This window comes from Rhinolophus sinicus, linkage group LG10 (genome assembly GCF_036562045.2).
Source record: "Rhinolophus sinicus isolate RSC01 linkage group LG10, ASM3656204v1, whole genome shotgun sequence".
Taxonomy (NCBI): Eukaryota; Metazoa; Chordata; class Mammalia; order Chiroptera; family Rhinolophidae; genus Rhinolophus; species Rhinolophus sinicus.
The window spans coordinates 2,584,971-2,611,017 of record NC_133759.1 but is presented as its reverse complement, the minus strand read 5'-3'; the positions used below and the strand labels follow the sequence as shown (position 1 = coordinate 2,611,017).

Here is a 26,047-nt window from a genome sequence, read left to right as displayed (position 1 = left end):
GACAATAATGACTAAAGCGATAAGAGCTGGTTTGCAAATGAAGTGTAAGGGGAAGCCTGAAGAACAAATAGCTCTCAAACCGAAGCAAATGAAGTCTCACCACGTTCTCTGCAAGTCCCTGGTGATGGGGGAGGGAGGCGTGGGCGAGGGCCCTGATTTCTTGGACTGGACTCTCTTTCTTCCTGACTGAGCCCACCCCAATTCACAGGTCCACCGTTATTTATAACTTTGGACACTTGGAAATAACATTTTCCTCACACGTAGTTAGAACAAGCATTTTGTGATTCTGATATGCTGTATGTAGCCCTATGTGATTTCACAACTGTACGTGAAATTATTGTGCAGTTAGTAAAAATCATCTTAATGCAGATATTGTCATACTCCGCATGTACTGGCTAAAAAGAGCAAAACACAAACTTGAAAACTGACATTAGCTTGACTTCTAGGCTATTCTGTTCAAACGTTAAAAATGAATCACCCAAAGGCATCATTCTTTGCTGTGATATTAGAAACATGTATTTTTGACATGGTAATAAAATTGAGAGCAACCAAGTTAATAGGAGAAACTTAACTTTCTCAACACTAAAAAGAGCATGATTAGGGAGATGAATACATCTTCCTCCCGGTGTGACAGTGTCACACATCCGTGATTCCCTATGAATTTGTCACTACTCGAGGACCCCGTGTGGTGAAACCGAACCATCTGCCGTACTGTTCCCTCAGGAGAATGCATGCATTATTGAACATCCATCCCTGTTTTAGAAAGGATGTACCTATCAGCTTCCATCTTCTCACAAGACTGATACTCTTAACTCAGGATCATGTTAAAAGAACAGAAAATGTATGCCAGAAATCCTTGAGTTCAAATCCAGATCTGACCACTGATGAGATGTATTAAATTAACTAACACGAGACACTGACAAACCTCCGAGTCTCAGCCTTCTCACCTGTAAAGAAAGGGACTCAGGCCCTGCAGGGCTATTTTGAGGATTACCAGAAATGCAGTGCCTAAGGCACTACACCCCCATGCCGGCACGTGACAGGCGCTCAGTAAACGCTGAGTGTGGAGTAATTCAGGTGTATCCTTTCCTGAGTCTTCTTCCATTAAAAATAATAATAATAATAAATTAAAAAATCAAGCAGTCCAAGCAGGCAAACCAAGAAGGAATGACAGCATTTTGAATTTACAAATGGGCCATCACCCTCCTACATACACAGGATGAATTGAGGTGACCAGAGCACCCACGGAAACCTGCAAAGAGCAGCAGGGGCCCGAGGACCACTTTGAGAAGGAAGAACTAGGAAAGTGATGCTAAGTTATGACGATTCCTTCAAAGCTGCTACAACCTCAGGAAAGCCTGTGCTTCCGTTTACTACTGGAAAAGGTCTGAGTTCAGGCACCTTCCACAGCTTAGAGGTAGGTCACTGCTCAGAGCACAGAGAAGACAGGAGTTGGTGACAGAGAAGACACCAGGGCTTCTTTCTAGGAAAAATAATGAAGACCCTCATTTTTAAACCTGGTAGGTTAGGGCTCTTTTCCTTGCAGCTAAAAGCTTCCTAATAATATTCCCATATCGTGGAATGTCAGAGGAAGAACAGACTGGGGAGGAACAGATGTGAGGGGACTATTTTCTCTCTTAAAAGGCACTTTACTTCTGTGATCACGCAGGAATGGGAGGGTGATGAGAGACCCACACTGCTCTTGACAGAATGCACGAAGAAGTCGCATTTATTGCACTTCTAAAAATTCTAGTCTAAGTAATTAGGGCTACTTACTAATAATCCGTGGTTGCAAACACTCATTAGCATGGCTACATATCTTTAAACAAAATGGCAGATTATTTCACAGATAACTAGGGGAGGAAGACATACTAAATTTATACTTACTCTAAAAATCTCCTTCCGTCACTCACACTTAAAATGCCCTTCATTCCACAGATATTTACTCGGCCCCCACGAGGTGCTAAGCATTTGACAAACAGCAACATACAGTACGAGAGACCCCGCCTTGAGGAGCTTACATCATGGGGGGCAGTCAGAGCACGGTGCCCAAGAGGGAAGGAACAGTGTGAGCGGCATGGCAGGAGGTAACATAGCGAGGTAAAGGGGACAGGCGACTGGGGGGATTTCTGGGGAAGAGGGGGTGCGGTATTAAGTGGGGGCGCCCACAGGGACTCCACGGGATGTAACCGGAATAAGGACTTGAAAGAATGAAAGGGGTAAAGCAGTCCGTCAGGCAGAGAGAACGGGTAACACATGGTTCTGTGCCCAGCGAGGTCACGGTCACCGGCTGGGGCAGAGTGAGCGGCAGGACAGGAGAAGGAACCAAGGGCCGCATCCTGAAGAATCTGTAGGTCACTGTAAGGACTTGGCTTAGACTCCGAGCAGAAGGGAATGCAGGACGCAGAACACAAATGCCACTTTCAACGGGTGGCCCTTTGCTGAAAGCAGACTGCAGTGACCGGGGCAAACGTAAAAGCAGGGAGAGGTACTGAGGGCCGTACAGTGGTCTAGGAGCGCGATGAGGGACTCAGGCCAGGAGACGGGTGCACGTGGAGAAGGCTGCCTGTTTGAGGGTGCATGCACACACATACTTCCATTTTTAATGTCTTTTCTACCTTGCTGAATCTCTAACACACGGAAAGCTACAAGAATAGAAAAGAACATCTCTGAACGTTTCATTCACATCCACATGCTGTGTTAGGGGCCCAGGGGCTCCTGTAACAAAGGTGGCTTAAAAGGACACAAATGCATCGCCTCCCAGGTGTGCAAGCTGGAGGTGTGGCGTCCAGGGGTGTGCAGGCCGCACTCCCCACAGACTTCCCGTCTCTTCCCAGCTGCTGGGTTTGCTGGCCATCCCTGGTTGGTCTCCGTTTGCAGCTCCATCACTCCAATCTCTGCCTCTGTGCTTACGTGTCATTCTCCCTGGGTGCCGCTGTGTCTTCACACGTCCTTCTTCTTATAAAGGTACTAGTCAACTGAATCAGGGGTCACCCTACCCTAATGTGACCTCGTCTTGCCTGATTGCATCTGCCATGACACTAGTTCCAAATAAAGTCACATCCTGAGGTGCTGGGGGTTAGGACTTCAACATATCTTTGGGGGTGGGGATTTAACCCATAGCACCCAGTTATAAAGTTTTGTCCTATTATTTGCTTTTCTCTCTCCTGGACCCACGACAGGCCTCATGGACCTAGCGATCCCAGCGTTTCCTAAAGGGGGTGTTTCCTTTTACACGCACAGTATAGTCACTGACTTCACTGAACTGAGGATTTACACAGAACTTTCATCTGCTGGTCGGGGTTCAGTTTTGCTAAGTCTCCTAGTAATGGCCATAGAGCCGGTATTTCACCCACTCCAGATCTGTCTCTCGTCTACACATAGTCAGTCATCACTTATTTCTGGCATCTTTTACTCTGTAAAAAGTCCCCAGCATTTCTTTTCTTTTTGATATTGATATTTGTGAAGAATAAAGCTGATGGGCCATTTTTATAATCCACTGTATCACCTTAATCTTATCTTTCTGGAGTTTATATTTCTTCAAAATGAGAAGGCTGGGAGTCCTGAGGCTTTAAAGCAAGCCAGGGCCAGATGAGGCCCCAGTGACAATGGCAGAAATGTGAGGACATGGGGAGGAAGTTCTCCATACAGAGAGAAATCCTGCAGTGAAGGGAGGGTAGATTAGGAAGACAATGTCCAAGTATCCGGGGGAACGGGAAGTGTGGAGAAACGCCTGTTGCAGGAGGAAATGGCAAAGAAAGGACCAGTCAGCTCTGGTGGAGACCCACCTGTCTGAGCACATTCATAACCCAGTCAGTGCGAGACTCCTGAGTGTGTGATCTTAGGGACCCAGCTGTAAGCATCTCAGGTCTGTCACCTGCCCGGAGCCCACGGCAACACACACACACTCACACACACACACACACACACACGCACTCAAGCACTCACACACACACACTCTCCCCCCTCCACACACATACCCCACCACCACCATCACCAAATATTTGACCTCATTACTTATTTTTTCAAATATTAGCAAACCAATAGCGTTCTTGGAGAAAGACAGAAAGTAGAAAAGTCAGGAAAGCATTCACACAAGAAGTAGCCACATGTGTAATTCAAATCAAACATATCGCTCTCTGTAACGCCAACCGCTCTCGTAAGGGGCTGACTTTGCTGAAGAGATGGGCTGGCCTCCTGCCGGAATCAGGACGCATTTACCATGCTGAGGTTGGGGTTAGGCCATGGGAGACCCGAGCTGCTCAGTAGGAACAGGCTGAACGAGAAAAACATGGAAATACTGCAGGGATAGCGGGTCCTCAGAAGAGAGGGACCAGCCTCCAGGGTCCCTCGGGGGGTCTGCGAGGCATCGGGCACAGCAGCCCCAAGCGGACGGGAATGACAGACTGTGAGGTTTTAAGTGCTTTGCTGTGTGGTTGTGCTCACACCTGTCTCCAGCCTTACCACTCACAGTAGCTTTAACACAGAGGCTACTAATGGCTGATTGAAAAAAGAAAAAAAGATTATCTTAGCAAATCCTGAAAGGGGAGTGGGAGTTGAGTTCTATGTGTGGTCAGTGCAAGAAAACAGAACAAAACAAAAACAAAACAAAACAGAAAAACACATTATGCCAGGAGGCCTGAGATGAAGACAGAGGCGGTTCTGAGGGTAAAGTGTCGGGAATCAGCCAAAAGTCCTGGGAGAACTCCAATATCCAAGGCCACCGAACTGGTGAAGTTAAAGCCGTTACTGCAAGGAGTAAAGATGAACCCAGCTAATATCTGGATATAAGTGGGATATCTAGAAAATTCTACCAAGGTGTGAGACAGCATGTGCGTGTCATAGATGCACGATTTGTGTGCATCTACACGTACATATACAGAGCATCCACATACGCACGTATGTTTAGTGAGTATGTGATGTATGGACACACATTGTGTGCACCGCGAGTGTACATTCAGCCTTCTAATCCTGACTCCAACCTGAATTCCAACGTACACAGCCTGCTGAGAGGTGCAAGGCAAAATCTCAAGAGGCGCAGTGAAGGCTGCAGGGCTGCAACAGGCCGGGGAGGAGAGGTGGGGTCTGCTAGGACAGATGGTGGGGGGCCTGCAGCTTCAGCATGTTTGTCGACGGCCCCGCCCTGGAGATCCCTGAGACTGATGGATGCTCTGAGATGCAGGCCGGAATTCTGGGCTATGGCGTCTGCGTTGGATGCCCAGCTCCCGAGGAAGGGTGCGCTGCGGAGCGCAGGAATCTGCTTCCTGACGCCCCTTTATGCCCACGTGTGAGCTCCGGCTCTGCTTCCCGCACAGTGCGGGCTCCCTCCTGTGTCTGTGCGCCCTCTAGAAGCACCTTTTTTACACTTAGGAAGAGAAAAAGAGAGAGACAGGGAGGCAAAAATGAGGTAAAGGACCCCAGATCTATCTGCCAGCTTAGACTGACTCATGCTTTTTTCTGTTCTTTGCAAATGACTAAACCAGTGAGACGAAACTTCTCAAGAAAAGTCAGACCGTCATCCTTCTAGTGGACCTGGCAGAGCAGAGTGGGGAGGCTGGGGAAGGTAGCAGGGCTTCTGGATCACAGAGGATGCCAGGGTACAATCTACAACATCACTCAGGGTCCCTGAAAGTGGGAGATACACGAGGGGGGGCAGAGTCCCCAGCTCGCTCCGCGTCCCCGCCCCATAGGACCTCATGTGACGCAGCTGCAAGCCTTTGCGCTAGGGCTGGTCTGGAGACCAGCCTCTGAAAGCCTCTGATCAGGTGGTCAGTCCGCTCCTGTCCCTGGAAGTCCATGGGTCTGCAACATCCTCAGCAGGAGACTCAGGAAGGGAAATGCCAGTGAGGGCCACCGACCCTCTCCACTGCAGCACCCACACTGCCACTCTCAGGGTGTCCGTCTCTCACAAACCCTTCCAAAGACCCACCTGACTCACAGGCCACCATCCTACAACACCGACCCTCTCCACTCCAACACCCCACACGCCACTTTATCTCATTCTGACACGTTTCCCGTTCCACTGAGTTCTACCCTAGAGAGATGTGCAGACCCCCAGCTGGACGGCCTCTCCATTCTAATACCCCCAGAGACAGACCACAGCTCCACGGCTGCCGGGCTTCTCCTGGCTTGGCGTCTGGGCAGGATGGAGTGTCCTCCCCACCGGCTCCCAGGTTCTGCGACTAGAGCACCTTCGTCCCCATCCGTCACAGACTCTCTTGGGACGCGTCCCCCATGTGGAGGCTGGTGGTGTCTCTTCTTTAGCGCGGATGTCAATGAGCATTTGGATCGAGGGGAATGAAGTGATGACTGTCAGATTGGGGAAAAGAAAGAAAAGGAGGAGTCATTTCGAAACAGCCCAGGCAGGGCTCTGAACTGAAGCCCCTGACAGCCACAGAGCTGCTTAATGTGGAACAGGACCCGGTAGTACCCCCAGCTCTCCTCGGGCTCGGAGACCAGAGCAGCTGCACAGATCCCAGCATCTCCCGTCCCAGGAACCTGGCGGGGCGCGGGTGGGGGTTCTGCAGCATAAATGGAGTCACCCCTCCCAGAGTCCCTCATCCAGGTACCTAGAGAGTCACTGTGGCTACAGGTCTGGTCTGGGGCAGCTGTTCTCCAGCAGAACCTCCCTTTGTCTTGTTCAGTGTAAAGCCTACGCCAGCCGAGGCCTAACGCTGGCTAACCAATCCTGCTTGCCCAGCATAGCCTCTGCCCACCGAAGGCCCAGATCCAGTCCCTGCTGGGCAAGATATCCCTGTTCCTACCCCCAAGGGGACCGGCTCCTCAAAACACTAATTCAGAGAAAATAGGATGCATGCAAGGGGAAAAGGTAGCAAGACCCCTGCAGAGCCCAGGCCCTGCTCAAGTAACAGTTGTCTTTGGCTGCTGCGTGGACACCAGAGGCTAAGAACACACGTCAGCCATAAACCGATGCAGGAGCAGAGACGGGGCCTGCGGCATAAGCTTCAGGCAGGACAGCATGACCCCCACAAGGAAGAACTCGGGCTCAGGCAGAAGCCCCAGCTGCACAAGCCTGGAACTACAGACCTGCCTCTTCCTCAAGCTAAGTAACGAGTGCCACACCCTCCAGACTTCCAGCAGATTCTCAGGGTCTGAATTTTTTAGCAAGTGCAGGCAGTTAAGAGACAGGGTCTGATGTCCTAGAAACAGTAAGGAAGTCAGCCGTGTCTGCAGCACGCACTTTCTAGGCTTCCCAAGGAGGCTGTGTCCCCATTCGGGTCCAACCAGCAGGTGTCCAGGATGACAGACACCCCGGCTCTGGGCTTGTCATTTGGGGCTGTCATTTCTAGTGTGCCTCAAAGGCCTACTCTACTCCCTCCTAGAAGGGAAATACCTTTCAATGCAGATTTTCAGTCCACATGGACGAAATATATTCACTAGCTTGTTTTCTGAAAAGGATGGGTTTCTCCTATCCAAAAAAACACATTTTCCAGTTATATCTGTTTCTTCTAATGAGGGAGTACTGTCTCCTATCTCTGCTGTATTTGCAGTCAAGGTTTCTAAAACCTCAGTAGCTTGGGCTAATTAAATAAGTGTCATTCTCAAATACGACATTCCAGGCAAGGCTCCGGTTGCACAGCCATTATGTCCAATTCCACACAATCCAGATATCAAAGAGCTGTTCTCCTTCCCAGTGGGCACAAAATTTTTAACTGAAGTGAGCTGGAAATTGACAAGTACACAAACAGACAAAGACTAACAGACCAGAATCTCTATTATAGCTCACCTAACAGAGAACAGATCTCTATAAACCATTAATCCATTTAGAAAGGTAACCTGTTCCTGCCCAGCAGGTGTCCAGGGTGGTCAGAACATAAAACCAAATTGCCAATCATTCTTGTCACTAATGAGAAATAAACTATCAGGTCAAAAATAAACCCAAAACAAAAAAAGAAGCACACAAAATTAGTAGAGAGGAATATTAAAATGAGAAGAACAAAGCCAGCAAAATCCTATTGTTTCCTTGACTTCACCTCTGGAGAGAAGACACAACATTGGCTTAAATTTCCCATGAAGTATACTTCTCTTGTTACAAAATTTGCCTGACTCTGTCAGTTGAATCCATTAAACATCTAGTGGAAGATCTGCAAAACTTGTAAAATATAATCAATTTTAAAAAGAGTTAAAAATCATGTTTGTCATGCAGATACAAGATTGACGGGTAGTAAAGATTTTATTTCACTCATAATCAGGGAGCCAGTCAGATCTTATAACTGCTTCCTGTTTCTGGATACACTTTGAAAGTAGACCAAAGGACTTCCTGGAAAATATGATGTAAGTTTTTGAAGTTACTGAGAAATCTTTAGAGAAGACATGAACTAGAGCTAAAATGTTATTTTCCTACCATATGCATATAGCTCTTTTTTATCCAGCACTTTTATAGCTGATTTTTCCATATTTGTGAACACCAAAAGCATGTTGAGTGTAATTCAACAGGAAGAAGAAAGTACCTGCTGTTAAAAACAGTCATTTTAAGGTGAACAAAATCATTCTGGAGAAAAAAAATGCACATGCTGGGTTAGTGGCTTTATCTCAAAAGTGCCAGTTCTCAACCAAGACAAAAAAACAAACTTATGGGGAAATTTTGCTTGGAAATAGCTCTGAAATTACTGATAATTGGACTATAGAAAGACATGTTTGATTCTGTTAAGGTTGTAATGAGTTATGTATTCAATAGCTTTTTGGCTGATTGACTCATAATTTTAAACATTACCTCAAGTAATTCAAAACATATGCAATGAACTGCATATTTTGTAGTCTTTTGGATGGCCATCCCATAATTGTAAACACTAGTTCACATAGTTTATGATGCTTCTAGATGGTAGATATTACATATTTGCTGCTTATAATGAAAAGATGAAATGATATAACTTAGGATCTCCTGTTTAGTGATAAAGGAATAAACAAAATACAACTAAGGCTGCATCTCCAGATTTTATTAAAGATGATTAACAACTTTCTATCATCTCTTTTCAGTGAACACTATTGTGAATTTATTTACGGTCTTGTTTTTGAATAGCTAACAGTAATAGGTGTGTGGGTGGACGGAATGGATGGCTGGATGGCTGGATGGCTGGATGGCTGGATGGATGGATGGATGATGGATGGATGGATGGATGGATGGATGGATGGATGATGGGTGGATGGATGGACAGACAGACAGGTAAATAGACAGATGACAGATATGTAAAGAAACCTGAGTAAAGAAAAAGGAAAGTACAGTTGATAACCAATTTTCCACTTAGAAACTGCTATCACTGGCTACATCCTGAAATAGCCGCCACCTAGCTTACTTGCTGGGAATTTCAACCCCAGCAGTACCATCCAAAACATGCTGGAGCACAAGTGTTAACATGGTGGAACATCATGTAATTGATGACAAAATTACAGTTTGCTAGAACCTGCTGGTTCTGTTATATTGTTTACTCAAGAAGCCATCATCGTTGGAATGGATTTGCTGTGGTTATTGTAAATGCCTAGAGGCATTCAATACCCACCCTTGCAAGGACACCAGCAGCGGCATACAGACCACCAACTAAAATCGGTCCCTATTACCGCTTATGCAGTATCCTATTTTATATATGGTAACATAGCTACCATACCACCCAAACTGGGGACACTGCCGTTTTCCCTGGGAATTTGTTTAATTGCCCCTGACAGGCTCATCCCGCCTGTTATCAATGGGATCAGCTCTTAAATAGTCTATTTTGGAAGATGATACGGTAGTTGAGAACAGAATGAAGGTTACAAATCCATCAATGATGAAGAGTGACAATGGCTTTTTTAACATTAATTGATAAGCCAATCAGCCACTGTATTAAAAATACAATCATTTACAAAGACAGCAAAATTATAGGAGGAAATAATACTGAACTAACAATCAGGAGACTGTGAACACCATTCTAAGAATAATATGACATAGCCTAACTGACTTCACCTCCCTGTGTTTTCATTTCTTCCTCCAAAACAAAGCAAATAACGCCAGTGGAGTTTCTTCACTCCTGGTCTCAGACACATTGTGCTGAATATGAATTTTCTGACTTTCACTCGAGTCACCTGCCCCTTTACGCATGGCTTCTCAGTGACATCCCGTCATCTTCTGGTATAGAGACTGTGAGTTTATTATGGTCTACCCAGACATCTGGTAGACAGATTGGCTCATGGTCTTTAAACATTTGAGGGCTTCTAAAACCCCCAGGGGTGGCCGACTGTGTTTTCTTATTACTGTTTAAGGAATTATGCACCAATTCATGAGTGCCATCTTCGGCACCTAATATATTTTTCAAATAATGCATAAATCATGTTAAAATGATGAGAACGTATTTTACAACATAGTTATGACAACCTCCCAAGTAAAGGATTTTTTGAAGGTCATGTTGGAATCATTACAGCTGATGGTTTTTCAGCTTCACTTTTAAGCAGAATTGCTTTGTGCGAGCAGATAAAGCACATTTCACTGATAAATGAGAAACAAACAAGTGTCCCATGTAGCTGTCCTCAATAAGAAGTGCTACACAGTGAATCCAGCCTAACCGTGAGCAGTAACCAGATGGCGAAGCAACATTTGACACATGACTTATCAGCCGATGCCCACGGCCACGCGCCCCATTCACTCTGGGTTTGACCTTGATTGTCTTTCAGACGCTGTCAGTCACACTGGCACGTGGCTCTTCAATCCAAGGAAAGTTTCCTCTGTAACTACAATCAGATGGCTCTGGAGGCATCACTGTCAGTCCCAGAGTCATCCCCAAAGGCAGGCTTCCTACGGATGTCTGTGATAGTCAACAAACTTCCCGTGACAATGCTGCCAAAAGGCAATTTATCCTGCATTTGAGATAAGTTTGCCAGAGCAAGCTATCAGGAGAGACCAATTCAAGAAACTGAATTGGGGAACTTAATTCAACGGATAAGGAAAGCCAAGAGTAAGCCTAAGAATAAAAAATAAATAAAAAAAATCAGCAACTTTCTTCCACTCACGCGTCCTATGTAATATTTAGGGAAACATGGGTCATCCAAACTGTGCTTGCCAGGAGCACCAATGAGCACGTGGACCCAAAATGTGTTTCTTATGTGAAAAGCACGAGAAAGAATTTGTTTTCAGAGAGAGCTACGCCCCGATGCCAGTACACTGTTTGCTGCACAACCCTGAGACGCCGGAACTTTCTAGGCCTCACTTTTCTGATCTGTGAAGGGAGGGCACACAACTTAACTTTCTGGGCTACCTGAGAATTGTTAGGTAACAAATATCGATGGACTTCACAACATATGTGACCACATAAAGCTGTTCACAAGTGTTAGCTCCATCCCTGTCCTTCTAGCAAACATTTTACTAAAAGAAATAGAATTTTTAAAAGATTGGACACATTTTCTTACCAGCTTTTGAAATCGAAGCTGATGGAAAATGCACAAAACTGGAAAGCACATTATGTGCAGGACTCTCATATTTCTGCCATGTAGCTACGATCGACATAGTCAATATACCTCCCCCACCTCAGTCAGTAGCCACGGGCGACAGATGGCTACCGAGCACTTAACATGTGGCTAATTATTTTGTGTGCGTGTGCTTAACACAAGAATACTCATTATTCCCCACCATTTCTGTAGGAATTTGGGGGTGTTCTAGAAGCTGCCACCCAGGGACGCAGCTGAAGGCGGGACTCAGACTGAGGACCCACTTCCCAGATGACTCATCACGTGATCAGTGATTTGAAGCCACTTCTGGCAGGATGCCTTCAGTTCTTTGTCATGGAGACACTGCCAAGGGCCTGCTCGAGTCTCCTTGGGGTTCCACATGCCACTGGCTTGCCCCAGAGCAAGCTGAGCCAAGAGACAGCAAGGCAAAAGCTGCCACGTGTCTTTAACAGCCTCATCACAGATGTCAGACAATGTCATTTCCAAAATATGGCCGATCTTAACTGAGGTATAAGCCGTAAGTAAAATGCACCCCAGCTTTGAAAGACTTAGTACCAAAAAAAGGTAATTTTTACACTGAATTGCTTTGAACTAATGATTGTTTGAAATAAAATGTACTACTAAAATTACCTGCTTCTTACTGCTTTTCTGTGGCTACCGGAAAAATTTAAATCACATATGTGGTTCGCATAACATTTGTAAAGGACAGTGCCGGTATATATAGCTGTTCTTTAATGGAAGTTTGAATAATCAAACTTGGCAGAGGCTTCTAGAATCATACGCGTAGCCCGCCCCACACTAAACAAAGCCTTTGGAAGTTAAAATACACAGGGGTATGAGTAGGTGAATGTTAAAAGTTCTGAAGCGAGAATAATGTGAGCAAAACAAAAGTTCAGAGTAAAATTGCGAGTGGGGGTACTGGACACGCAAAACACACTGTCCTCAATGCCATTCACAGTATATTCCTTAATGGGGTAATATTTGTTGGTACAGCTACCACTGCATGGAAAGCACTCATCCGTGCTGAGAGCTGAAGTTTATTACCTCAAGTTCATTGGATGTGCAAAGAATTCTATTAATGAAAACTCAGTTTCTCCTCTCCTGACCAGTTCATCCTCTTCGGGCTGTTAGGGGAATGTCAGCTCGACAGCACTCCTTAATCCATAAAAGAGAAGACCGGGAAGCAACCTTTCTTATTTTCCACAAAAAAACCCCAAAAAACAGTAATCCCAGGGATGATTCTGATTTGGCCAGAACTATTTTAATTATGGGAACACTTAATAAGGTACAAATGACCATGTGCGATTATATGATAATGACTCTTAATATAATTACTGTGCCGTGCAGCTTTGTGAGACATCAGCAGATGGTTACCTGTGAACTGCAAGGTAACTGATCGTAGGACATTTATACTTGCAAGCGATCACAACCACCTTGGAGTACAATGAGCCCATGAGGAACGTGAGGAGGGCAGGAGGATGGGGCCACTGACTCAACAGGGCTGTCACAGGAAGACTGGATCGTGAATCGACTTGCTCGGCCCCAAGCTAAGCGATGCACTGTGCCTGCCGTTAGTAGGTTCTCGGTCCAATTTCATTGGCTATTTACCTGGCCTATCTAGGCTCAGCTCACCAATCAAGAGATGTCTTCATGTATGCACCATCTGTGTTGTGTATTCAAAGCCGTCTTAGTAACTAATCACACTTAGAGTTGGAAGAGAAACGAACAGAGTGTCTATACAAAAAACGGGACACAAGTAATGACAGAGGTAAAATGTCTCAGGACCACACAGACAGCCACTGAGAGAGCAAAGTGCTGCCAGACCTTCTCATTCCCAGCCTAGGACTGCACTGCGCTCAGGCCTCAAAAACCTATTCCCTTCAAATACTACTGCACAGCGTTGCCATATTTACACGTCAACCCTCAAGCCTAGCATAGGGCTCAATTTTAATCTCATCCTAAATATTAACACCTGAAAATCCATCCGTTTGACATTAATCACATTTTTCTAAATTGCACTAAGATCAGCATGTGTCTCTTAATATAAAGACTACTTCCTGTGGTGGAATGCTTATGACACTTGGTGAAACACTATGTTATATCACACACTCCCACTGTATGCTAGAATGTATCTGTAATTCTTTGAGGCTAAAAATGGCTCAGAATAGCACTCTGCACTTCAGAACACAAAACGGGGGGTGGGGTGGATTATAAGACCCTTTGTGTAGAGCAATGCGTTACATATGAACTCCGTGCAAAGACAGTTACCGGCCTGGCCCTTGAGAAGTTCAGAGCTCTCAGGGAGTGTAAAGACCTCACATAAATCCATTCCATGTCAGGCAGCACGGAATGCACACTAGAAACGTGGTGCGTCCCGCAACAGAATTCCACAGGCCCTAGACATATCACTCCTGCAACAAGTGGACAGTGAGTGGTATCTTCGCAGTGGAGGAAGAAAAGTAGCCAGGGCTTGAAGGGTATTTAAGTTTAGAAATGTCACGTAAGGACATATAAGACAGAATGCAAAAAAAATCAAGATAGAAAAAAAGGGAGGCATGACTGATAGTTAAATTTTATGCATGAACTGGGCTAGGCCATGGTGCCTAGCTGTTGGGTCAAACACTCGTCTTGATATTGCTGTGAAAGTATTTTGTAGATGTGACTAAAATCTACGATCAGTTGAATTTAAGTAATGGAGATTACTTTAGCATGCGATACATTACAATAAAGTGGCTGGGCCTCATCCAATCAGTTGAAGGTCTTAAAGCAAAAACTGTGGTATCCTGGAGCTGGAATTCTGCCTCAAGACTGCAACATCGAAAGCTTGCCTGTGTTTCCAGCCAGCCACCCTGACCCACAGATTTCAGACTCAAGACTACAGCATCAACCCCTGTGTGAGTGTCTGGCCTGTCAGCCCGCCCTACATATAATAACAAAATACATTATAATATATTCCTATATTATATTGTTGCAAATATAACGTGTACATATTCCTTTATTATTATATGGAGAGAGAGAGAGACTGACCGACCTACTGGCTCTGTTTCTCTGGAGAATCCTAACTGATACAGCATGTTAAGATTAAGGTAAATAAATACAAGCATACAGGTAAACTCTGGAAAAGTAGACTTGGAACAGACAGCAGAGGCCTGCTGAAGAATGCCGATGTGAGGAGGGATTCACGGCGAGTAGAAAACAATCCAGATGTGCTAGGGGGACATGTGTCTCACTGGCATCCCTGAGGGACCAGAGAGAAAAGATACTGGACACAGAAAGCCCGGGTAGAAGGTCATTACCAACTTGTGATACTTAACTTTCCAATACAATATTCTGTGAAAATGACACTGATAACGCTGAACCCCTTCCTGTAACAAAACGGAACAGTGATGAGATCACATACTCTCACCTGTGCATCTGACTCGGGAGCTCTTTTGAGAAAACAGCTCTAGCCACTCTTGCTTTAAGCGTTCTTGTTTCCACCGTCCCTTAATTGGATACACACCCTAGAAGTACTCACCGCAACTCTGCTTTTACCTGCATTTCTTTATTTGACAGGGAAATGGGCATCCAATGTTTATGAAAAAAGATGTTTCCCTGTGACTCCAGGAAGTGGCTTTTTAATTCCTATTTTTGCACACGTGTATGCAGGTCTGTAGGTTTTCCTGGGTGTTTGCCACAAAGGTAACTCTTTGCTCATTTTCTCTTGACTTCTGTTTGACACAAAGTTATTCCTCAGTACATTCTTGAAATTCAGAGAAGAGTCCAACTTCACGAGAGCGGCCCTGCAGTTTCTTGCACTATTTCTTGCACTATTAGTGCTAGTAGAGAGAACAGAGTCTTTATGTTACATGTGAGCTGACTTTCAAAGCAATGCATCTCCCAAAATACGTAAAATATTAGATTGGTGCAAAAGTAATTGCGGTGTAAAAGGTTAAAAATAACTGCAAAAACTGCAATTATTTTTGCACCAACTTAATACATTAAAATATACCCAGTGAATTTAGGAAGAAAAAAAAGGTGGTGCTCTTGATCCAGTTTGCCTGAGGCATTTCATGCTGATCTGGTAACACTTTTTTCTTTAAAGAAGTCTTATATTAATAAGTCGTTAGCAAACATCCTCCATTATTTTGATCATACACGGGTGCCACCAAAATTGTTTACTTAATATTTTTCAATTCATGTTTTCAATTTAAATACCTACATTACACTTGTCCTAACCAAGAGAACTTGGGAAAGCATGGATTTATTATGCTACTTATATTTTCCTAATATACACTATACTATGTATATTTAAATATTAAAACAAAATTGTAACTATCACAAAATAACCATAGCACCCCTACAAGTATACACATCCTAGCTGTCAAAGCTGCAGTAAGAAGTAAACTTTAGACCCTTTAGTTAACGCTGCATTCCTAGTGGCGCCATGGTCCTGACACTGAATGTGTCCTGTAAAGTTTCCTGTAAAAGACCACACCCCCGACTCCCGAAAGGTCTGCCCATCCTGGAAAGCCATCACTGGCCGGGGAGGTCGTGCACGTCCTGTGTGACGTCAGGAAGCACGGTGGGTCCTGGTGCATGGAGCGCCAGGGAGGGCAGGGAACTCGGCCTAGAACGCGTCCTCTGTCCTTGTGTCACTACCCAGTCACGCTGCCCTCCTTAGGCTCCATGAGTTTTTTTTTTTTTTTCAGATACAAGGAATAAGCCACATTTGCAGGTCACTTCAGCTAATGAGCTTGCTGTAAAGATAAACGGGTTGGTAATGGCCTTGTGCTGCCTCTAGTAACTTCGTTCTTTACACCAACTCTGTCTTGTGCTAGCTGTGTGCCCATGGTGTCTGACCGCTGGCCTCGCTGTACCCTTCAGCCTCCACTGTCTGTTCATTCCCTCCTGGGACCTGACTGGGTCGGTGTCACCATGACATCCCCAGCACGCCTGTCAGCCAGAGCGCCAGCCAGGCCACTTCCTAAAGGTCGGCAGCCTTTGGAGCAGGGAGCCATCTTGGTTCATCGACTGTGGTTAATAGGACGATGAAATCCTCAGTGTGGGCTTAGAGGGCCTCTCGCTTCAAACCCTCCCACATTCTTAAACTCACTTTCTTGTCTTTCTCTTAGAGAATTCACAATCTAGTAAGATAAGATTGATATACAAATATACACAACAAGGCTGTTTGAAACGCATGTCACAGCAGACAGGTCACAGTGGGACAAGAGCTCCCTGCCTCATTGCTGGTGGAAGTACAGGAACGTCACTTGGCTGAGGTGAGGCCTGTCCTGTGAGGGGCCACAGAAACCCAGTGACCACGCTTGCTCAGAGAGGGAGCAGCTGAGGCAGGCATTGCGCTTCCAGAGTGTTTTCTCCTACTGTATACACGGTCCCCCGCTGCCCGCCTCCTAGCAATAGCCTATCTCTTTATAGCCACTAAGAGCTCTCCATCCGACAGAAAGCTCTGCTCGGGATAAATGAACCATCAGTCTAATAAACATGTAAATAAGGCACTGTGCAAATCGGGAGGATGGAGTGTGTGATGCAGCTGATAAACGAACACCGCTAAGTTAGGTTACGGGATAAACACAGACCGGTCACATCCAAGTAATTAAATGGGTATCCAGTAGCATCCTTTCTGATATTTACCATCTCTAATAAGGTGTGTACTTTTTCCCTCTAACGATCTCCATTTTAATTTTTAATTTTTATTTTTTTGCTTTTAATTTCAATTTTTCTTTTTTTCATGGTCGCTTTGATAAGTGTGAGTTCTCCTTGTGTCTGACTGAGAACTTCTATTAGTCTCTCACTGTAGCCCTGTCCTGTACACAGCATTAAACTTTCTCTAAACGACTCTGGTTCTGGGCTGTGACAGGCCATGTGCTGCAGACAGCGAGAGCATGTGTCCCCACTCCCTGATCTGACAAACACCACGGGCCCCATAAACAGGTCCCAACAGGTCCCAACAGCTCACCCGCAGCATGAATCACAGTGAGTGGCTCGGACCCCCTTTAAGGGTTCAAGTACATGGATGGGGCCCTTACGGATTTTCCAGTTGTGTGACATAGTTTCCCAACTCTTACGTGGGAAAGAAAGAAGGTCCAAAACAAAACCAAAACAAACAAAACCTGCTTAAACTCCCATCCTGGTCTTCCAAATTTCTTCACATAGATATCATTTGAATTTTTTAAAATCCAAACATACGTACATGTGCAAAATTTTTGAACATTGAAAAGGAATAGTTTGCAATGTTATGGACTAAACTCTGAATGTAAAATACTTAATTCTCAGTCAGATAGGAACCTCACGGCAATGTACACAAATGAGCACTTCCAGTGCAAACCAAGGCGGGGTCATAACATGCTGAAGTGAACAAAATGCATACAGGAAAACTGCACTAAATTATGTGGCATTTAATTTCATCCTCATCTGCACCCACACTATATTTAGTCTGAAGCATTAAAAAAGAATAAATCTAAACAAAAAATAAAACACTGGAGGCATACTTAAAAGATACAAGATCAATATCTAGTGTACAAATGATAGTGGTTTCAGCTTAATTTCAATGCAAACATTGTAATCAATCAATTTATAGCAAGAACCCAGAGAGACTACTTTAGATTTTACTATTAAAAAGTGATGAATTTAGTTGACCTGAGTATTTATCTGATTCCTGTCGCTGGAGAACACTTTGCCCATCAAAATAACAGGAGACAAGGCTTTCTGAGTCCTGCCTCACGCACACAAACCTCCAATCACAACTTACTTAACCGACCCTGGTACTTGACTGTCTCTACTTAACAACATGTTTGAAGTATGGAGGATGTCTTCTAGCCTAATCATGACGTACTGTCCTCTTTTCCCTTCCCTCTGTGTGACATTGTAATTTAGAACAAGAAATATGTGTGTGAGCTTCACCCAGGGTTCCTGGCACAGAGCTCCTAAAACCTTTGGAATTTCCTGGGTGACAGGATTGTGTTTTGTTTTAATGAGGCGACTTTTGATGGGCTCCTGGATGGGGGCTAGTTGCCACCACGAAGAACAGACCATGTTGAGAAGCTCAGAACTTTCAGCCCCACCCCCATCCTGTGGGAAGGGGAGAGGGGCTAGAGATGGATTGAGCGGCCGATCATGCCTACCTGATAAAACCTCCACAAAACCCCCAAAAGTCCAGGGTCCCGAGAGCTTTTGGGTTGGTGAATACAATCCCTGTACATCCCATCCCAACCCGACCTGGACAGACGCTGTTGCACTTGGGACCCTCCCAGACCTCGTCCTGTGTCTCTCTGCATAAGGCTAGTCACCTGTATCCTTTATTGTGTCACACACCGGGAGACATAAGTAAGTGTTTCCCTGAGTTTTGTCAAACTGTCCTGGCAAAAATGGTTGGATCCAAGGAAGGGGTCATGGGAAACTCAACTTGCAGCCCAGTCAGACGGCAGCGGTGGGTCACCTAGGGCCCTGCTCCTGTGACTGACACCTGATGCAGGGAGGTGGTCTAGTGCGGCGGATCCGTCCCATGTACGGTCTGTGCTCCGATAGTGTCAGAGCTGAGCTGGCCTGGGGTGGGGAAACAAACACGTCTGGTGTCAGAAGTGCTGTGAGAACGGCAGTGGTGGGGGACGAGGGAGACGCACACACGAAGGCTTTCCTTCACGCTGCTCTGTGCTCCACCCTTTCAATCAGCCTTTGTGCTCTGGCTGCATCTGGAAAAATTCTGATCCTACATCATCCTTAGGCCAACATCCACCATATCAGGAGCTCAAAGCAGAAGTGGAGTCATTTCCACCTCTTTCCGCCTCTGGGGACCCATCAGTCGCACACGAGCCCATGGATCTCTCATCTCTTCACCACCCTCATCCCAGCCCCACCAGCTCTTCCTGTTTCTGAGCTTCTTCCTACCCCTATTCTTCATGGAGTCCTCAATGGCCTTTGTAAAAGCTCTAGCACGATCCTTGCTGTTTATACCCTTCCAACAACCTTCCTCTGTGTCATCCTAAAGTCCAGAAAACTTAGCATGACCGAACAGCTCATAGTCTGAGACCCCCTCTCCAGCCTCAGCCTCCAGCAGCCCTTCTTGTCAGCCACGACGACGTCCTACCAATTCTGAGAATTACCATCCCCTGTCCTGCACCTCTGCTCTCTCTCCCTTTAAAACACAAAGCTTCCTCCCTATATGCCCAGCCAAGACTTGCCCCACGTGGGTGCCCTCTATGACTCACTCACAGCACTCGGTACCCATTTTCATCACTTGCCAGGACCATAAACAAACAGAGAACGGTTTTCAGCATCTATTGCCCCGGCCCTGAGGCCGGCACAGGGAGCAGGGGCTGTGCCCTCTTACCCACCCTGCACACTTGGGACCTAGCGCAGAGCTGTGCACAGGAGAAGGTGCTCCCTGTGGACTTGGTGAATTCAAACACCACATGTGAGATGTGGACACAGGGGCTGCACATTTAACACCCCTGCACATGCACACCTGAAGCAGCAGAGACGCCGGCCCTCAGCCAATGACAACACAGCCCTAGTCACTGGTGGGGAGTCTGGAAGACCTCAAGGAAGGCTTGGATGGTTTGAAAGCCTTTAGAGAGCTGGGTGACGGATCACCTGGTCCGGCGCTCAGAAGATGCTTAAGACACGCCAGCAGTCACGGTAACAGCTAACTGAGAACCAGCTGTGGGCCGAGCCCTGCGCCATGCAGGCAGCATGCATTCTGTCCCATTTCCTCATCACAACCCACTGACGTGAGGACTGTTATCTCTACAGTGGGATTGCTGAAACTGGGGCTCAGAAGGCTCACCTTGGTTGCCTGGTGTCACAGCGGGACAATTACTACACGGCACCAGCAAGGACTCAAGCTGAGCTTTGTCTGACTTCAGATCCTAAGCTCTCAACCTCTACAGATGCTCTCTCCTGATTCCCCAGCAGCATGTGCACGACCTTGCCCATGAGGCCTCTCCACTTGGTGCACGGCGGCCTTTTCAGGAAAACGTGGGCTCAGACCCTCGGACCGCAATGCTGCTTCCACCTGACAATCGACAGAATGCACATTTATGGTCACAGAAGGAAGCCTGCAAGGCTGACATTCGATGATAAGAAATTGTGAGCTTCTACTTGAGCTTTTCTGTGCCAAATTAGAGAACTACGCATTTGACTAGATTATTTTTCAAGCAATTTTATTATAATAGCACGAACAGAAGAAATTAGAGAGATAGAGGGGAAAGCAAAGCAAAGCAAAGGAAGAGTCTGGATGAGGTCTGGAGTTCAACAACAAGGACAGAGAGAGAGTCATTTCCTAATGTGTAAATCACCTAACCAGCTGGAGGCAGGTGGGCCAAGGTCAAACACAAATGTGGGCCAGGTTGGTCAAAGGATTAAAGTAAATGTTAACAAAAAAAAGTCAGGCTGTGTGAAACTGACCTGATTGTTCAGAAGAAAAAAGATCAGAGTGGGACGAATGTCATCCACTTACACACTGCTTAAAAAATATAATAGGGCATCCTTTGTGGCTGCTGACAGATCTGTCTACAAATCACCTGCAAAAAAGAGAGGAAAAGGCTCATGTCCCTCACATATCAGATTGCTGGGACAGTCATCAGACAAAGGCTCCAAGGCTCCAAGGCTAGGTGGACGACCCATTTAGTGCCAAGTCCACAGGCTGGGAGACGGGCTACCTCTCACGGGGCTGAAAGCGCCAGCACACGTGGCACACATCACACTTGAGAAGCTTGGTAATGAACCTTAGCTGGTCAGGGTGCCAGGAGACCAGGTACGGATGCCGAGAGCTCTACTTTGTTCCAATCACTGAGGGAGAGGCAGGGGCATCTGGGCTGAGGGCAACTGCACACCCCACCCCTGCCCCGCTGCACCTCAGCTCCGCCAGGTCATTGAAGGGCTGCAATGGGTCACAGGGTCACAGTGTGCCCTGCCCTGACTCACGCTGCACCAACAATGGGTCCCAACGTTTTTAAATCTGCGGATTGAACCCCTCCCAAAAAACAAAATAAACAAGCCCAACACAGCTTTGCCCCTCCAGAAAAACCAAAGATCTAAACAATGGGCGCAGCTTCCCAAATCGCACGGCCTGAGCACCCCCTTCCCTGCGGACACCACCCCACCACCCCCTGCGGCCGTGACTGTCTGATCCTCGCAGGCGTGTCCCTGTGGGCTTCTGCGGTCCCTGCCGGTGGGACAGTCCACTTGCCCGTGTCAGTGACAATTTAGCCACTGAGAGTCTAAGTGCTTCTCACAAGTGCAGCTGAAAAAGGTGCAGGTAACCTGCCCGGCCATCGTCCTCCACACCGAGCATGTGTGAAGGTTGCCGTGGGCGGTACAGACCAGCCTGTCCCTCATCATCCTTGTCGCAGTTGTAGAGACCAGGACCACGTGTGCGTGGGAAGACTGTTAAATAAAAGCTTCTAATGGTCAAAGGCATGTCAAGGAACACCGAGTACAAACGTAGTGAAACACTGACGGGCAAATAGTGGGGGATGGTAGACTCTGGGAAATGTATCTAAGCTCCCTCCATGAGCACTGTAGGAAAACAGCATTCCCCTTTGTTGGTGTTTTCGCCATAAGCTGCATTTTCTGGAACATAAAAGTGGATGTGTAACTTTCCACTCTGTCTTATTTACTGGGTTGTTAAAAAGCCCTTCAAACGTTTTCGCTTCCCACCTAGTCAGGATGGCCGAGGTTAAGGAACAGGTGAATTAAATCCTGACAACTTCTCCTAAAATGAACCCAAACACTAGTCTTTGTAATTTAGGGAATGGGATTGAGACTCCACTCTAACTTCAGTAGAAATTAAATCTTCCAAATTTGGGATTCTTTTTGTTTTGTTTTTTTCAATTCATGTTGTTAGATTCCTGGGAGTGATTTTGTACAAATCTTGCTCATTCAGCCATGTTTCTTGAATGAAAACAGTGATTGATTCTACACCCACTTATGAAAGACTATTAATTTCTGAGAAAAACCAAAGGGAAAAGTTTCTAAGTCAGGAACTAAATCATTCAAGATAAACTGAAAGCATCCATTCAAAACTACAAACATGGCAATCATCACAATTTGGAATGAATATGTTTTCATGTATAAAACTAGCACGTCCTGGACACGTCCTGTAAGTCATCACTATCATGGGACATCTCACTGGGCATTTCAATGTATCATCACAAAAACTCATGTTTACACGGGAGGAAACAGATCTCCAAAAGTGTATCCAAAGTCACCCAGGTACTAAGCCACAGAGTCAGATTCTGAAACCAGAAACAATGCTAGAGATTGTTCATCTTTTATTGTTACAACGTAGAGGCGACCCCCAAGGTGCACAAGTAAAACCCGGGAAGATCCCTTTCCATTGGTTGTACCCAGCAGAGTCTGCGTCACACAAGGCCCTCTAATGGCCTGCCTGGACCAGCCCCTTCGAAACATCAGGAGCCATTGACTCCAGGACTGCCATCCCAAGTCGCCTTCCCCACCCACCTTCCCCACCGAGCTCAGCAAGTGTCCCTTCCCAGCGTGACACACGTCTTGTTCCTGGCCCATCTCACTCCCCCCCGGAATGCACATCTTCTCCCCATATTTTTGTGTCTCGTCCTAAAAGCCTCTTCCTCTAAGGAGCCATTCACTCATCAATCAGCCCATTTTCACTTCTATTACCCACCAGCCCTTATGTAATCTACTTTATTATATTCACATGTGCTTACTTCGCTTATTTCACTTTTAAAATATTTTTTTCCGCGTATCTGCATGTGTAACAGAGTAACTGCAAATCAGAAAACAAAACTCCTCTGTCTTTAGAAATCTAGCTGGGGAAGTCATGACAGAAAAATATCTTGAGGACACAAGCGAAAAGAGAAAAAGGGACGCTATTAGGCAACCTGGAAAGAGGACGTACAGACATACAGAAGCGACATTCGAATGGTGCCACAATGACTGACAGACATAAGAACAGCACCCTCGACACAGACTTACTGATTCCAAAACAGCCAGGAGTATGTGTGGCAATTTATAACTTTTATTACTCTCATAAGGAGGGAATAGATTGCAAGCTCTTAACACACATCACGGAAATGTGTCCAGCCTTCCTCGTGACGTCATTCAATGGCAGAGACACCGAATCTGGAGCCAGAAGATTCGGTCTGGTCCTAACCCACCACGTCACGCCATGTTCCTGTGATGAGTCACCTGACCGCTCTCGGCCTCCATCTCCTCATTTTACAAAACAGACATTCATGGAGGGTCTACAGTGACTCGCACACCAGAGGAAACAAATGCTTCTCCACGCCAGGGTGCACCTGCAGGCATGTCTTATTCTCCCAGCCCCCTCTGCACAGCCCACACGTGTCACGGGCAGAAGTCCTGGGGCCTCCACGCCAGGGAGCAGACACCTGACCCTGTCCCTGCTGGCTGCTGCCACACACGGCTGCTGTTTAAGGACGCGGCCCTGCTGCCAGGGCTCCTGCTCAGACAGTCCCAGGTGCAGGCCCCGCGTGGCCCAGGGAAAACAGTTCCACTTCCTTAAGGCTAAGCTCGTCCAAGATGCCCGGTTCTTGGGCTTCCATGATTCTCGTGGCTCAGAGTTTTAAATTTCCACCAACAGCCACCTCCCAAGTCCCCGGCTGGTCATGGAAGCATTGGGCAGGTATGGGTGTGGCATCTACCATCTCCCCGAAATCCCATTTGTATTCCCTCAGACGCCCCCAGGTATCCCTTCTGAGGCAGCTGAGCCCCTGGCCTGGGCTTAGGGGGACAATCGCATACGCTTCTAAGGGGAGGGAGTCTGGAATGACTGTCACTGGGGAAGAGGCAAACCCATGTAAAACACCTCCCTTATAGGGTGTCACCTGCAAACTGTAATTATGGAGGACGGTAAATGTTTGCACGGAAAAGTAAAGGTACAGTAAGGAAGCAACACAGGAAAACTAACGTAGATTGGAGGGTCAAGGAGGACCTTTGGGGGAAACGGCGTAGAATCTGAGCGGGTGAGAACGGATGTGAATTACCTACAGACATTCAGGAGCAATGAGCCAAGTGTGCAAGGCCTCTGGGGCAGAACGAGAGAGGTGTGTCTGAGGAAATACATCAAAGGCCAATGTGGCTTCACAGAACACAGGGGAGAGTGAGGACAGGTCCTGGGCAGGAGGCCAGGTGCACACCAAGCGGACCATGGGCTACAGGGTCCCCAAGACGCTACAGGGTCCCCAAGATGCTACAGGGTCCCCAAGACGCTACAGGGTCCCCAAGTCGCTACAGGGTCCCCAAGACCCTCCAGATCACCGTATTTAGGGCTCAGTGTCCATCGCAACCCAGCAGAAAAAATCATTCAAAACTAGTTTTCAGTCAAGTCAAGGAAACGGGATCTGAGTCCTCAAATAACATTTGGGGGTGTCCTCTGTTCTTAGCACAAGTCCTGGGGGACCCCACTGTCTCTCCTGTCACAAAGTTCCCTCCCAGGTAGGCTCTGTCTTTGTATATCCTCTGGCACCACTTGCCCCATGACTCGGAACACACACGCAGCCCCGTGCTCAGCAGCAGATGGTCTGGGGCCTGAGATGCAGGAATGAACGAATGCAGGCAGGTAAGCGGCGGATCAGAGAGGTGGGGAACGCAGGTGTACAATTAGCTCTCTGAACAAGGAGGAGATTATGCACAAGGCTCATGGTATTACAGTCCCCAGCTCTTTCTGGAAACAACTCCTTCAGAGGAAAAATGGTTAAATAAAAATGACTGGCAAGGTGCCAAAGTCTAAGACACTGAAACACATAGATTCTGAAAAAGGTACCTGGACCAAGAGAGAGACAGATGACGGGAGAGGCTGTGGAGCTGTGAGACCCAGGACACTGGGGCTTTGCCATCTATCAAATCTATTGAGATGAGCGGGATGTTTTTCTCTGAGCAGTCCCCCACTGATAGATAGAGATTCTAGTGATTTCATTTCCTCTGTATTTCTTGGGTTCTTTCATGGATCGCGCAGAGAATGATTAAATGGCTTTTCTGTACTTTTTGTTAAATTTGACTCTTCCCACGAATTGGGGGTGGTTCCCATGGGAACCCCTGCACATGGTATAAGAGTAAAACACATCACAGACACTCATTTGAGTCTCTACTGAAAGCGCCCTTGGAAAACACTTTATTCCACATTTCCATGGTACAGACATGTGAACCCAGGTCTAAGGAAGGGAGGCCTCTTGTATTCGGCTTCATCCTCATCCCAAGTAAAGATCATGGAACGTCTTCCGATCAAAAACACACAAACAAACAAACAAACAAACCTGCTATTTTGCCGACAAACTCAGACAAGGACACATACCAGAAATCATCTGTAATGTCACTTGTTGCTAGGATGGTTCAGTGTGGACTGGAATTTGAAGGCGAGAAAAACGATCTTATCCATTTTTTTTCACAGACAACAGAAACTATCATTCTGAACATGGCAGAATGTAAATCTTAATGAATTGACCAACATGACATCAGATGGCCTCAACTAGGCATCCTTCACATAAAGTACAGCTGGAAATAAATGATAAAAAATAATTCTCATGTGCATTTACGTTTTTCATTCAATCTCAAAACCCGTGTCAGCTCTTAAAGCTGAAGTCCCAACATCACCGCTTTGTAAAACGTCTCCCAC

General features: G+C 46.3%; 1 protein-coding gene across 7 annotated transcripts in view; it reads right to left on the bottom strand.

The window, feature by feature from the left end:
- CNTN4 (contactin 4) overlaps positions 1–26,047 on the bottom strand; it is a 769,828-nt gene that overhangs the window by 700,069 nt on the left and 43,712 nt on the right. The window contains exon 2 of one of the 7 annotated variants that reach the window (XM_074312212.1): positions 20,839–20,954. The exons of the other annotated variants lie outside the window; for them this stretch is intronic. The gene's annotated coding sequence lies outside the window, so the exon portion shown is untranslated. The remainder of the gene's footprint in view (positions 1–20,838; positions 20,955–26,047) is intronic. 7 annotated transcript variants of the gene reach the window in all.